The following is a 13,863-nucleotide window of genomic DNA, read 5'->3' as shown; positions in this document are numbered from 1 at the left end:
TGTGTTCCCTCTGTCCCGCTCCCAACAAGTCCAAATAGGCTTCCTGTGTTTTCCTGGCCTCTATGTAACCATGATATCAGAAAGCAAATGAAGATCAGAAAATCAGAAGGCAGAAATGATAAATAATGAAGGGTGGAGACGTATAGTTCCAGTGGGAAAATGAGCTGTGGAGACCTTCCCATTAAAGACTGGAATCTGCAGTCAGAGGTACCCTGGAGGTGTGCTCATGAGAGCTGGAAACATTTCAAAAGCCTCATGGCATTAAAATAAAGCTTTACGCCAAAATGTAACTATCTTAACCAAAACACGCTGAGGAAGAGGTATGAAGAGTTTCAATAATTCTATAAAAATTTGTATATGAAGAACACATATTTTTCTTTGTTTGAAATGATAGCTGTTTAAAAATTTGCCTTATTTTACTATTCTAAATAAAATGTTTGAAATTGCAATGCAACTTCTGCTTGAGCTACAAAATTTTGAGAGCCATTTCACAGAAAATCCAGAAATATTTTGGTTTTCTTCTAAGCCAGAACAAAAGGAAATTTTAAAACCTCCAGATTTCTTGTGAAATGAATATTGCAGATCTACACAGCTGAATTCACAGTTCAGAATAACTATTCTTTGTGTATGCTTATGTGTGATGGTCCAATTTTGCTATTAACTCATCTACTATTTGTTTCCTATCTGTAAAAAAAAAAAAATGCAGTGAACATTCTGGCATTTTTTCATATTTTATGATCATTTTGCAACATATGAGGTTTTCTCATTAGGTGATGCATACTTCATAAATATTTTTGACAGGGTAGTGTATCAGATCTGAAAATAAAGCAATCAGAAGATCATCCATATTAAGGTGATGACCTCTGTATAATTCCTTCTGATTATTGCGTTTCATAATGATATTTCTAAATCAGTGTGTGTGTGTGTGTGTGTTTGTTGAAATATAATTAAGCATTGCATCAGAAATGGATGCATTATTTCACATATATTTCACAACTCAGTATAACCAAGTTTTTATATATATAAATACTTTATTTTTATATGCAGAAGGCTAAATTTCCTCCAAATCATGCAGGCATAAATCAAGGGATTGTACAGCGTGTGCATATGAAAAGGGATGAAAATGTGAAAAATGGTAAATATTTTTAAGGGAGATATTAGGACATGTTCCTGTAGGTGTGCAATGAACTCCATTGACCACACAAATTGACCACCATCAGTAGATATCTTAATAAATACTATTTCCTAACTTTAAGCAATAATGATAGGCACAAATTTCACCCAATTTTTGGTGATTCTGGGATAAGAAACTCCAGAATTATGTTGTTTAGGTAGTTAATAATAATCTAGACAATAACCCTAGACAGTCAGACAGAACAAGCTCCTAAACAAGTTGGCATCTCAGACACATCCCAAAACTGCTGTTGTATGCATGTTCTTACCTGCACCCACACATGACTTCATGTACCTTCTCAAGACACTGAAATTTCACTCAGCCTCCAAGGCTCTACCAGTTGCAGGAATACAGGTTATGCTCCGGCCCCAGAAAAACAAGTGTGGGACCAATCTGCCAAACACCAGTCCTTTTAAAATGTGAGTTATAATGCCGTATGACTATGATTTCACACAGCTTTTGCCATCTTGTTCCCATTACTGAGGGTACCCTCAACAGCAAATAGTAAAATAGGGTTATCTTTCCACTGATTTGGAGGGGTATTGGATCAGATTGTTATTATTAAAATGTTTCCTAAACCAGGTTGATCTGCAGGATGAATGGACATTCTTATCCTGCCAGGACAAGAAGACAAAAGGACAAAAATTCTAATGACTTTTCAAAATCTCGGATAAAAAGTTTGAATTAAAGTTTAGATTTTTGCATATATTTTATTCCTTTACTATATTTCATCAATAAAAACAGTTTTTCATATTGTCCATAACTATATTTAAATGGAGGCACTAGTATAACATTCTGTTGGCTTAAACAAATTGTTGATTTTTAACTCCAAAACTCAGACACAGGCTGCCAGGGTAAAATTGCATTCTTTGTCATGTGATGATTTTTTAAAACATTGATAATCTCAGATAATTATTCTTGATTTTGATATAATGGTTTAATTAATTCCTGTCCATCCAGAATATAATATTTCTGGGTCATCTCCAGATTACACAAAACAGTTGATTTACTCTCATACTTGATTACTTCAGGTAACCAGTAAACAATCTCTACTCCCCTTTCCATTCTTTCCATCTTCTCCCCCACCAAGTAAATCCCATTTTTTTAAAAAGGAGCCGTGTTATTCTTTTTTTTTTTTTTATTTAAGCAGATCAAAACTAAGAAGATTCATGAGCACCATGAATTCTGAATATCTAAATTATACTTTTTTTTTAAATAAAGAGTTGTATATAGCAGAAGGATGCATAAAGTGAAATCTTGGTCACACAGAAATGACAGCAAAATCAGTTTTAGCTTTCATGAGAAGGAATTCTATGTAACTCTTGAGGAAAAACTATGAATTTTAGTGCTCTCATCCTAATTAGATCCAACCTTTCTTCAGTATTGCCTTCCACTGTATACACTAGCTCTAGATTTCCTTTTCCCTGATAGGGGATTGAGTCAGGGAGAAACACAGGTAATAACCACTGTCTATTAAAACACTTTTTGTTAATTAAGCTGTAACCGTTAATAGAATCAAGCTGTTATTATTAATAGCAAATATTTGTCTACACAGTGCATTCACTTACTCCTCATGCAGTTCACTCTCATGCATTCTTGGTGTCCCTCAGTTACCCAGTTGTAGTCGGGACATGAACACCAGCTGCAGAAGCTTATCCCAATGTGCTGGTGGCTTCTGGACTGGTCTTCAGAAAGGTCCCAAGAGTCCCTTGTCCCACCAGGCATACATATAACCCTGTAGTCTTTCTTTGCAAACAGCAGCCTCCACGTCTCCATAGAAGGTCCAAATTGTGCAACTCCTTGCTGGTGCTCATATGTGCTGGTGGCCTTCTACACTTTTGTCTGGCCCTTGGTGTTCCGAGTTTCTCCGTTCTTGTGAATCCAGCAGGACTGCTGGCCTCTGGAGCTCATCAGTTCTTGGGAGACTACCACATACTCCTCAGCTCATTACCTTTCCAGTCTTTGGCCTGCTTTTATCCAGTAATTATATCTCTACCCACATACATGGGTACCCACAGAAGGGACTGCTACAGCACCCTATGCTCCCAGGCTACTGTGGAGCTTCCTTTCTGCACAAAATGCTAAGGCTTTTTTATTATATGTATGATACACATGTAGGAAACAGAGAACATGCTAATGTGCTATGAAATATTTTACAGCTTTGAGTCTGGTATTTAATAATACCTACAGGTGGTGACTGTACAAGTTTTAGGTGATCCCACAAGATTTCCAATAAATTCTGTATGTTACACCTCCACCATGTTCACTATAAAAAAAAAAAAAAAAAAGAAAAAGACCTATTTATTTTCTGTGGCTAAACTGAATAGAACACAAAAAAAAAAAAAAAAAAAAAAAAAAAAAAACAGAAAAGATTTTGAAGTAAATTTAATTTTTACACTTATTTTAATTTTATTGATCTAGGTTACTGTTATCTCAGAACATAACTTAAATAATAACAATAACTTAAATAATAGTAATAAGAAAACCAAATTATCTGAGGTGATATATTTTCATATTTGCTGACCCCGTCATTGCCCTCAACCGTTTCTCCACCATGGAAAGTCAGCTATCCTGCCAATATCTCTGTATTACCATCTCTAAGACAGGAGACCAGAAATAGATTTTCCATACATAATCCAGTTATGAACCTGATTTATTGGAATAAGATACTTTAAATCCCCGTGGTTAGCAAGATACAGAACCTTAAAGTATTCACTGTTCTGAGGCAGATTATTACCTATATTGATCTTCAGGTCAGTAAGGTTTTGGTTAAAAAATCTGTACTTGAGGAAATTGAAAAAACATCTTCTAAAAGGAGAGAAGGTGTTTTATTTTTGAGAAATAGTTTTTATTGTTGTTGCTTTTATTGTGTTTTTTTATTGGTGCTGGAGGAAAACATTTAGTTGATTTTAATATGACAGTTCATTGCAGCTACTCAGAAGTTGGAATATCAGAGATAAACATGGCAGTAAAATTGTGAATGTTATTAAGCAGATTAATTGGACAAACCCAATAGGTCTTCCCCATTTTTTATGGAGTTATAGCAGCACCATGATGTTATGATGTCAAGCATGTCAGATCCACAGTATTTGAAATATGCCAGAAATTGTAAAATCCTTCTCAGGAGTAGTTCCAGCTTGCTAAGGATCTGTGATCAGGAAGATTTCTTGTGTTCTCTTTGCTGCTCAATTCTTCTGGCCGTTTCCCACAGTAGAATTCATTAAGAAAACCCAGAAATGCCATGAACTACATTTAAAAAGGAAGTAACTTCTTTACTAACTCTGTTCCCATTGGAAAGCATTTTTTTGCTTTGAAAGAGGACCGTGTTCCTGTTGGCTGCATGCAGAAAATGGAAATGGGAAAAAATCTGCTTGCAGAAACATTCTCAGAAAAGACATATGTTGTACAGATCCCTAAAAAACCTTCCAATTATCCACAGATTTAATCAAGCATTGCCTGCTGTGGACATATGTGCCTGGGGTGTCCTCATACCCTAAGCATGTCTAGCTACTTTACTTGGACTCTTAGTAGCTGCTAAGCTCAAGAGATCAAGAAGATGCTCAAACCAGAAAGTTAAAAGTGTTCCTAGTACTGTAAAGAAGTTGGAGGGAATGAAAATATATTACTTTTTCTCTCCCACTTCATATGAGCTAAGATTTTGATCCTATGGACTGATGTGTTCTGCAATCACACTGTTAGCGTTGTCTGACTCCTTAGGTAGTCTAGTCCTGTTGCTGGAGACCTTTAGTATGGCATCAAAGTGATCAGCGGTAAAATGAGCAGTAAATTGTAAATATCAACCTTCCATGCTGTTTTTACACTTTGATAAGAGCTGAGATAGTGCATTTGAAATAAAATGTTTCTCCTTCTGCACTTCAGCATTTTCAGTTTGGAAAAGCCTAATACTTTTCAGGTCATACAGCTTGCTCCCTAAAGCGAGATATTTACTAATTTAGAAGGTGCTATCAAAAATAGCAAGAAATAGGAAATGAAAGAGATATAGCAAAATAGTGAGACCTTTCCTGGCACAATAATCTCTAAGGCTTTGACCCAGCAAAAAAATCCTCTCTGCTTAATCTTGAACATGCTGGCAAAAGTTCCAAATAAGATATCAGGAAAGGCAAACAGATTTCTGTGGTGGAAGAGATTGTATTAACCTATCACCTTGTAATTTACTGAAATGCTTACTTTATTTGAAATGATTCTTCCTTAAAAGCCATCGTGATTTTTGTCTACTAACTAGAGAGGGAGACAGAGTGTCAAACATTAATATCCTGACAATATTTTCATCTGACAGACTGGAATTAGACTGTAGGTACAACATGGTTCAGGGTTCTACTTTCATTTCCCTTCAGTGTAAGATTCACCTATTAGTTATCTTGGATGCAAATAAATGCATTTAATCATATTTGAAAACATGATCATTGTACTATGTAAGCACTCAGCTAGTTTCTGTAAGGTATTTTGAGATCCCCAGGAAAAAAACACTATCACAAACAAAAAAAAGACAATGTATATAAAAAAAAAAAAAATATCTTGTAGTGATGACATTTTGTTACAGAAATGCTCTCTGTGTTACAGAAAAGCACTTCTCTGTGCTGCTCCCACACACAGTGTTCAAATAAGGTATGCAGCTTTTTACAAAAAAATTTTGCAATTTTCATTCTTCTTGATTTTAAACTTTTTTTTTTTAATTCTAATTGACATGATCGTTCTTTTCCTGCTTTTTCTGCTTAGTTGTTAGCAGTTGTTACAGCTCTGTAATCTGAAAAAAAATAAAAGCTTGCTGAATGGCTAAGTATCATATGTTAAATACACGTGTACACCTTATTCGCTGAAAATTATGTTGAAGTGAACATACTAATCCAGAAGACAAACATGATGCAGAATAGCAACAATGATAAAGATGACCGTTGGTGTTAAAAGAAGTACTGTTGGTAAGAATTTTTGCATGATATGCCACTTCTGGTTGTAGTATCTTGGATGAAAATGTCTTTTGGACATATAAAAGGAGTACACTGGATACACACACCAGAGTCATCTGATCATCACTAAGAATATTAGATCTGAAACACTTTTTTTCTAGAGAAATTTTTTTGCATCAAAACTGTGTTAATAGACATTCTAACTTACTATTTTAGCTAGTAGAAAATAAAATCCTCAGCGCTGTACTGAATATACCATGGAAGTACTGGTGTACATTTCCTTTACAAAAAAAGTCAACAACTATGCTACATAATTAGAAAGATTGTCTAAATTCACATATTTTCACCCTCCAAACTGAGGTCTGTTTTCTATCTTAGCATTTTTTTTTCTCAAAGAATTAGAATATGCTGAAATTTTTGAAGCTGAAGCACTTCCTTTTTGTCTTAATTTAGAAGCTGTAGGATTAGCTGCCTGAAAATGAACCCGTTAGATGGCAATGTCTTGATTACAAGCACTTAATGTCCCATATGCATACAGGTTCATCAGAGATTCTACAATATGAAAGAAATCCTGGAACAGTTACTGGTCCCTCATGACAATATCCATGTTCTGAAACAAAAATGGAGATGTGTAGGAGCTATTATGTGAATTTAAAAGCATTGTTCACCTTTATTAGTAACGTGATATGCATATATATATATGTTTATACCTTGACAAACTTTTAGCTCTACTGTCCCAAAGAAAGCTGGACCTCCCAAAGACCTCCCCAAGGGAGGTCCTGCTTCAGTAACCTGGTCTCCTTCTATGACAAGGTGACCCGCTTAGTGGATGAGGGGAAGGCTGTGGATGTTGTCTACTTGGACTTTAGTAAGACCTTTGACACTGTCTCCCACAGCATTCTCCTGGAGAAGCTGGCTGCTCACCGCTTGGATAAGTGCACTCTGCACTGGGTTAAAAACTGGCTGGATGGCCAAGCCCAGAGAGTGGTGGTGCATGGAGTCAAATCCAGTTGGCGGCCAGTCACGAGTGTTGTTCCCCAGGGCTCAGTGTTGGGGCCGGTCCTGTTCAATATCTTCACTGATGATCTGGATGAGGGGATCGAGTGCACCCTCAGTAAGTTTGCAGATGACACCAAGTTGGGTGGATGCGTCGATCTGCTGGAGGGTAGGAAAGCCCTACAGAGGGACCTGGACAGGCTGGATCGATGGGCCGAGGCCAATTGTATGAGATTCAACAAGGCTAAGTGCCGGGTCCTGCACTTGGGTCACGACAACCCCATGCAACACTACAGGCTGGGGGAGGAGTGGCTGGAGAGCTGCCTGGCAGAAAAGGACCTGGGGGTGTTGGTTGACAGCCAGCTGAACATGAGCCAGCAGTGTGCCCAGGTGGCAAGACGGCCAATGGCATCCTGGCTTGTATCAGGAATAGTGTGGCCAGCAGGACCAGGGAGGTGATCGTGCCCCTGTATTCAGCACTGGTGAGGCCGCACCTCGAGTACTGTGTTCAGTTTTGGGCCCCTCACTACAAGAAGGACATCGAGGTGCTGGAGCATGTCCAAAGAAGGGCAATGAAGTTGGTGAAGGGTCTGGAGCACAAGTCTTATGAAGAGCAGCTGATGGAGCTGGGGTTGCTTAGTCTGGAGAAGAGGAGGCTGAGGGGAGACCTGATTGCTCTCTATAACCACCTGAAAGAAGGTTGTAGCGAGGTGGGGGTCAGTCTCTTCTCCCTAGTAACAAGCGATAGGACAAGAGGAAATGGCCTCAAGCTGCGCCAGGGGAAGTTTAGGTTGGACATTAGGAAAAACTTTTTCACTGAAAGGGTAGTCAGGCATTGGAACAGGCTGCCCAGGGAAGTGGTTGAGTCACCATCCCTGGAGGTATGTAAAAAAAGGGTAGACATGGTGTTCAATGACATGGTTTAGTAGTGGACTTAGCAGTGCTAGGTTAACGGTTAGACTTGATGATATTAAGGGTTTTTTCCAACCTTAACAATTCTATGATTCTATGATTCTATGAAAGTTAATTGCTGCGCTTTCTTCTGATCATTATCCATATCTTGTGTCCATATTCTTCTTGACTTGGTCCACACGGCAATGAAGGAGTTAGCTACACTGTGTCTTCCAGGAGACCGCTGGTCTCTGCAGCTATCTGACCTATCACTCATTCTCTCCATTCCCAACACTTTAAGCTTGTAGTGTCAAAGAGCTGCTGCTACATATTTTGTGTTTTCTTTGACACTGTTCTCCATTAAAAAAGACAATTCTAATCAGACTATGGAAAACATCCAGCCCTTAGAGCAAGACAGTACACCAGAAGCAAAGAAAATCTCAAGGAACCAGTAAAGCTCAGGGTCCCACCTTGGTTTGTTTGACCACTATTAAGTTGCAGGAGCCAAGTGTTTGAGCTCCTCTAGGTTAGAGGTGTTTCTGGCCTTCAGTTCTGGCCCTGTGGATTTTGGTCCCAAACATCCTTTGCCACTGCTGACTGCAATTTTCTAACAAAATGGTCAACTGTTCCCAAATTGTCTTGCATCAGCAATGTTTGGGTAATGCATCTCTATTTTATACAAGGTATACCTAGAGTGAGAATACAAAATGAACTATTGTGCTGAGGCACTTATCTTTGCAACATTGAGAGGGATAACTTAAGAGCAATGTATAGTAGCCATGAAGATAAATAACACAGCAGGGCATAGTTTCATGTATAAAATATTCCCAGCACTCTAGGTTCCATTTCATTATTAGATTTAAAAAAAAAAAAACAAAACAAACCAAAGCATTTTCTTCATTAGTTTCCAGAGCTAGCAGTCACAGAGGCTAATTTCAAATTGCTTGAGGCCTTGGAAACAAAGATGTATTTGTGCAAACACTGGCTTAAATGCCAATAAAAAATGTGAGCAGGACCCACCCAGCCTTGTAAGTGAATGATACACAGGAGAGTTTTTCTCCTCACAAACCCCCATCTCCCCCAAATTTTTCTGTCATGCACCAGCATTTGGCTTTCAAAACAGCAAAAATATTAGGCAGGAAAAAAGATAGCTATCTAGATAGATAGACAGATAGCTTTCTGTAGTGAGCAGTTTCTTTTGATGAGCATGTGAGGTTCTTCCTCTTTACCTATCTGCATTGAGATCTTGCCTGGAGTATATTCAGGAAGGATGTGGGACAAAAGCAGGAAGCCCACAGCAGATCAGCAGGAATGGTTAGGTGTTTAGGTGTTAAAGATTGAATGAATTTGGGTTGCTTAGCCTAAAGGAAAGGAGTCTGGAGGGAGTGCATGACAGTTACTAGTATACAAATGGCTACAAAAATTTGCAGTAAGAGACAAAATAAAATATTCTTTATGTTCACAGTAAACAGGAGAATCTTAAAAGACAGCGAGGAAGGTTCAGGTTAGATATCAGGAAAATCTTTGTAATGTAGAACCAGCATAGGTTACTGGAAATACTGTGAAATTTTCACCACTGGAAGTCTGATGTGAATGTTTAGAGATAACACAAGTGCAGTTAACTCTGCTTTGGATCAGGGAGATAAACTGTGTAACCTTCTAAAACCCTTTCAGACCAAGGATTTTGTGATGTGTTAAAAAATACTACATAATAAATGTATGCCTAAATGTTAGTGATAAAGCAGTACAAATGTAGAATTAATCATAATCATTCAGCAACGCATCTTATCCCAGAACTGTTAGCTTTTTTTAGATTATGGTACCAGCTGGCAATAACATGATAATTTATTTATCGTAGTTAGAGACAAATTAGTTATTTTATGGTTAATTCAGTATGTAGACTTTAGACCCTGTGGAGTAGACTTCAAGCCCTTGTTTTGCAGCAGAATCTGTTACTTCAGTTAATCACTTGCTCTCCCTGAGCCCCAGTTTTTCACCTGTAAAAGGAGGACAACATCTCTTCCAGACTTTAATTAGTCACTGTAAGAATATGTGTAATGAAGAATGGAAACCAGCTGCTTCCAGGGGTGGCCAGACACTTTCTTTAGATAAACAACCTCCCTGGAAACAGGTAAGAATTAAACAATGAATGTCTTAAGACTAAAGTCCTTATGGTCTACCAATTATGCATTTTTTTTTTTATTTGCAGGGTGGAGTTGGTGGATGGTTGTTGTTCCTTTTGAGTGTATTTCTTCAGTTTCTTAACAAGACGTAATTATGGGATTGTAGCAATGAAACCAGGGCTTATTCCAGATAAGAAAATTTGAAGGATGGTTAATCTCTTTTCTTCCAACAGATTAAATAAATGATATCCATTAGTGTAGTAGTAGACCACTTCTTGTAATCAAGCAGCATAAGATGAAGCTGAAATGATTTGTACACATCATCAGAAATAAAAGGCTAGCCTTAGCATATGTATCATTTTATTACAGATTAATAATTTTCCAAGACAAACCAAATGTTAAGTTCTCATTTTAGGGGTAGCATTATAATGAAGATTAGTTATTTAATATTTCAGGACAGTAAGGACAGCATATGTAAAAAGTTATTGAACCCTAAAAGTGTTTCTTGGACCAAATTACTCTAATGGCCATTAATTTGCTGCAAATAATTATTTTCAGCCAAATATATTTTGGTTTATGTTTGCATAATTTGTACACACTTTTCCAGTGAGGTGGATGAGAATTTAGCAATGGCATGGAATAAAAACAAAGCTTTCATGCCTCTAAGCAACACTCTGAAATGGTCAGGACCACATGCCTAAAAGTTTTAGACTGGTTCTTTACTCTCGATCGCTCAGCACGCAAGCTTGCCAAGCTGAAGTATAAGCTTTCCACCAGTGTTAGACTCCCACTACCTAGAGACTGTAATGACCTATTAATTCCTCAAGTTCATTCACCTGAAAGTGCAAGTGTAAGAACTGGATCTCTCTCCCCCAGGGGAGGAGGCTGTACCAGGAATTCAACTCAGACTGCATTTGATCTTATCTGCAAGGTGATTGAAGTGCAGCACTCCGCACAGGTGAGTGTTCTCTCTAAGTCCTCCCCTTGGCTCTTCTGTGCACAGTAGTCTCTGACAGAGTTTCTCAGTTTAGTTTGCAGTCCTGTGAGCTGAAATTGGCCCTCTTCTTTCTTTTTGGTAGTGTTAAATGTCAGTTATTTGAGGATTTGTAGCTGTAAAGCACTTTTTAGACTGTTCCTTTTTCTCACTTATGGTTAGAGGGAGTGGCATATGTATTTTTAACTAGGAGCTATAAAACCTATAAAAAGACACAAGGCGTAACATTTTAGCTGAAATACAGTGAAAAAAAGGATCTGTCTTAAGACCCTTATTAAAAGCTTGATTTATTTTTCTAATACAAGATTATTAATAAAGTAAAATGTGTCTGTTCGTGAAGATTTGATCCAAAAGCAACGCATATTTTAATAACTACATTTGTTTCACTGAAGCCCTTCCCCAAACCAGCAGACTCTTTTCACAGACTTCACAGAAATAAAAAATGGAACACTTCTATTTGACTGAAAAATTTGTAACTCATTCTGGTTTTGATGGACTTACCATTTATGGCTTTTACATTAAGTTTAACACATTTCAGGATGTCACTATAAGCCTGACATGTAGAACAGATATAACAACTTTTCTTCACTGATGCTCAGTCTTGGAGCATATTCAGTGACTGCTGTCATAGCTGGACCCACGGTGTGAGGTAGATCATTTTGCATGTGTCACAAACGTGCACTCATGCCTACATATGTGCAGAAGCCAAGCCTGTAGAGAAGGCTGGATGACTCACCTCTACTGCTGCTCATTTTTTTGCCAGCTAGGTTGGATACGGGGCTTCTTTTTGTGCAAAGACTTCCAGGCTTGTTGTCATCATCCCCCACCTCCTCTCTCTTTCTCACAATCATCTCTTTACTTTTTTTTCCTATATATAATTTACATTAGGTAGTTCATAAGTCCTCCTTGTTTTCTTCCAGTTGTGTGTTGTTGTTCATGCCGTCCTCAAGTTACATGAAGAAAATGTTCATACAGAAATTAATTATAATGTCTTCTGGTAAAGTGAGACAAACAAGTCTAGTTCATTGACCATCTGCATTACACAATACCAGAAGATCTAGATATTTTTCAGAGCTGGGGTAATCTGTCAAGCAAAAAAACCTAAACCACACTTAAAAGCCATGTATGAATCTTTACATAACGTATAGTTTATTTTGACAAGTACTATCCAAACAATTTGCACCTTTCGGTACAGTGTTGCATAAAACCAATATTTCTGCAAGAGTTTATCACTAAAAAAATTGTGTTCTGTCTTGACAAAAATAAAGAAGAAAGTTATTCCTATTTTAAAGTCTAACAGGCTGAGACCAATTCCAACCCAAAATCTGATATAGTTCCTCAGGTTCAATGGAAACTTTTTTTTCTGTAAGTCATTGCATTGAAACCCAGGGAATTCAATGGGAAAATGAATGGTAGAATAACATGCATAGTTATTCCAGAATCAGGAATGTAACCCATACCCATAATCTTCACTTTCAAGTAATTATTTTGTCCAAAGAGATCATGTGCATCCATATAGCTTTTGTGTCTCTCTGAAGATTAATTTCATATTCTCTGTAGAGAAATATACTAATAAAATATTTTTTTCATAGTTGAAGATTGAAAAGACCTAATTTTATAACCTTTTGAATGAGCATGCAAGTTTAATTGTCTTTCTTTTTGCTTGTTCATTTCCAAGCAATCTTTTCGTAGGTGTGCCATGACATATTTGAAATACTTTGCTACAACATTAAATATTTTTGTGGTACCTGGATATTAGTAGTGTAATACTATATTCTTCTTTATGTGTTTACACAGTTTTCTTTCTCACAGTGCTTCAATACATCTTTATTGGCTTAGCTTTGTCTGCAGGATGTCACCAACATTTTCATTTAAGAAATCTTTTGACAAGTAAGGTTACAACGGTACTCTCTCACGTGTTTTCATTTGCACTGGGGACATAGATATTGCCAAAGAAAATTAGGAAACAAATAAAAATTGTCATCTGTGCAAATAAAAATAGTCATCTGATTGTCTGGAGAAGACTCAGCCAAAAGGTGTACAAATATAGACAAACTGAATTGTGTATCACAATTCAGGGAGTGCTTATTTCCACAAGTTTCACCAAGACGTTAGCTGTAGAACCACGATCCTTTCCAGGGCTTGATGTGTGGGCTCATCAGAAAGTTCAGGGAAGTCAAGGATGCAAAGAAAATTTAGGATCCAGCAGAGCTGGTGCTGGGAATTCAGACAAAAGGAGACTGTGTCTCGCTAGAAAATACTCTTTGGAAAAGAATTAATAAACCTGGGGAAAAAAGCACTTAATGATGTAAAGAAATGAAAATATTTCTACCTTAAATACAGCTTCCTGATTATGGCTTTCAGGCTTTAAATTGCCAAGTATATTCAGGGCATATTAGAGTAATGGTGACATTATGAACTCTCTTATGCTACGATGAAATTGGACTGGTTTAACAAGGGACTTACGGAACCTACATTATGGGAATTTTTTTAGGGACAGGTTGTCAATCACATCTTAGGGAAGATGAGTTACCTGTGGGAAAACTTCAGAGTCTGTAAGAGAGACTTTCCCTTTATCTTCAAGTAAGCACCTGTTTACTCATTCACTCTTCTTCGTTCCTGACATTACAGCATCAAAAACTGTGAGATTCCTGAAAGGAGCAATTTTGAAAAGCAAAATTACTGAAGGGTTGCCCTACAATACCAGGTTGCAATTGGGAACAACAAGCAAAGGTGTGGTCCAGGACGTCCTTCAAAAGA

The 13,863-nt window shown here is 37.4% G+C and overlaps 1 long non-coding RNA gene across 1 annotated transcript in view; it reads right to left on the bottom strand.

The window, feature by feature from the left end:
* Positions 1–1,937: 1,937 nt before the first annotated feature.
* LOC148057278 (uncharacterized) overlaps positions 1,938–13,863 on the bottom strand; it is a 58,827-nt gene continuing 46,901 nt past the window's right edge. The window contains exon 6 of the long non-coding RNA XR_015703054.1: positions 1,938–3,440. This is a non-coding gene — a long non-coding RNA (uncharacterized LOC148057278). The remainder of the gene's footprint in view (positions 3,441–13,863) is intronic.

The sequence above is a fragment of the Nipponia nippon genome, unplaced genomic scaffold (assembly GCF_047370975.1).
Source record: "Nipponia nippon isolate SJK-2023a ecotype South Korea unplaced genomic scaffold, ASM4737097v1 scaffold_1, whole genome shotgun sequence".
Classification (NCBI taxonomy): Eukaryota; Metazoa; Chordata; class Aves; order Pelecaniformes; family Threskiornithidae; genus Nipponia; species Nipponia nippon.
Note: the sequence above shows the minus strand (reverse complement) of the source record. Positions and strands in the feature narration are given on the sequence as shown.